Here is a 2,323-nt window from a genome sequence, read left to right on the forward strand (position 1 = left end):
TCTCTGCAATGGTTCTTGAAAAAAAAACAATAATTATACCTTGGATATCTATTTTTGTTTTAAACTACGGAATCTCACATCATCTTTTTGTCCTGTGCAAAGCATTAATTATGAATCAAGAGATTGCTGATGAAGAGATTGAGAATGACATAAAATATATTCCATGATTTCTTGTTTATCAAGGAACTGACCCCCATGCCATTGCCATCCTCTCTAACTCAATCTCATATCATATGGCCACTTGCTTCATGGTCGATCCTCCAAATTATTAAACAGAGATATTCGAATTCATCTTTATTCTCTTGGAATGCTCTGCAACATGCCCAACAACTTGCAAGGATCGATATTGGCTTTGCTGGTTAAGAAGATCCACCACTAGAGCTAGTGACATCCTGTTCCACAATTAGAGAACCTTATGCCTTTTGAAACAACAAAAAATACATTCTGAGTGTCCTGCACTAATGTGACTACAATGAATTTTATCGTGAGCTTTATTCTCTCTCTCCTTTTAGAAAAAAAAACAAATTAAGTTAAAAAGAAAAGGTGATCTCCAAAATTAGGGCCTAGGAGCTATATATATACACAGGTAATGAAAACAACATTGCTTTGTATGAAGTGATTTGATTAAGAGATTGGGTTCAATTGGGTTTCAGTGAAGGCAAATGCTTAAGCATCAAGTACAATCCATTTGGTTAAGCTGATTCTTCCATTCACTTGCAAAATTTCTTGAAATAGCACAAAATAAAGCGCCTAAAAAGAGTATTTTTGTGTGATCAGCTAGATCATTTGAGATGCTATTGTAACTCAATGAAGCACTAGTAAGGCGAGCTGAGTTAGTCAAGTAAGGATCAGACGTTGTTTTCCTGCAGTCATATAACACCACACCTTCCCAAGGAGGGACTAGAACATCCTATATTCCATTAATCATCTTCACATCAATCTGGACTCACCGAATCAGCTAAGAAATTAAATAGTCCCTTCGTTCGTTAAAAATCTTTAAGATATCAGCACTATATATTGATAAGATATGTAACAGGCATCGTATTTGATATCCATAATTTACTTTGTCAATGTCTGCCACTAGTCCTAAGTTTGGGTGAAGGAGAATTTAGTTAGATATATAGTTTTTTTGGATTGTGCAGTAAAAGGCAATAGGGATTATTTAAATCTAAAGTCACGTTCAAGTTTACGACCTAAATTATCAAATAAAAGTTACCAAATTAGAGCTTTCTTCATTGTCATTAACCTATAATTATCTTTGAAGCTTGCTCTCTACATGTCTATTTTGAGCCAGCCTTCATTTGGTAGATTCCATCTGATGAGATCTAATTCCTTGGTTCTTGGAGTCTTGATTTCTGAGAAACCGAAGTAGTCTTCCATCAATCTCTAGGAGTGTCTTTCTAGGTCAGAAGTTGTGCTGCATTTCCTGTGGTGAAGCACATTCTTATTGTTTTTCCATAAGAATCATAGAGCTGTGAGATGTAAGTTAAGAGCTCTTTGCAGTGAAGAAGTTTTGCTTATATGACAAATTTTATGTGTTGTCATAGATTGCATTTGGGTTTATAGATGTACGATAAACAATGACTAAGGAGTCCGAATCCTTTCTCCATCAGGCGAGAAGTCTGTACCTTTGACGCCTTAATTGATGACGAGTGTCTCCTATGAGAGAATAAGGAAATATGAAATCAATCTTTGGATCACATAAATGAGACCATACCTTTATATATACACGTGGGATAAAAATACATTAATAATAAGTCTTATAGACATTAACAATAATACTCATGAAAAATGTAGAAAAGTCGTTTCAAGAAAGAGAGAAAGTTACGCACAAATTGCAAAAAAAGAAACCACTTAAAGATAAGAAAAGCGAATGTGCAAAGTACAACTCCTATAGCTAATACCATATGATAAAACAGAGAAATATGAAATCAATCTTTTGATCACATAAATGAGACCATACATACATACATACATACATATATATATGGGAGATGCTGGGAGATTAAATGCGCTATCATTATTGCTAGGAGATGCTTATTCAATGTAACCATGCTAGTGATTCCTTTGTTAGTGTTTTTTACCAAAATTTCCTTTACTTCATCCTTTCTCATGTACTCTTTTGGAATTTAGTTTTTTGTTTCTTTGCTAAGTTCTTTTGAAATTTAGTTGATACCATAAAATGTTGTAATTTTCAAATATAATGATGTATTTCTTGGTTTTTTTTTTAATTAAATAAAGTGTATTTTTAATTATATATTAAAAAATCCCACATCGGATACCAAAGAGTCAGATATTGTGTTTATTAATAGGTGATACCTAT

This window comes from Hakea prostrata, chromosome 7, assembly GCF_041222555.1.
Source record: "Hakea prostrata isolate BN-2017 chromosome 7, UWA_Hpros_2, whole genome shotgun sequence".
In the NCBI taxonomy this organism is placed as follows: domain Eukaryota; kingdom Viridiplantae; phylum Streptophyta; class Magnoliopsida; order Proteales; family Proteaceae; genus Hakea; species Hakea prostrata.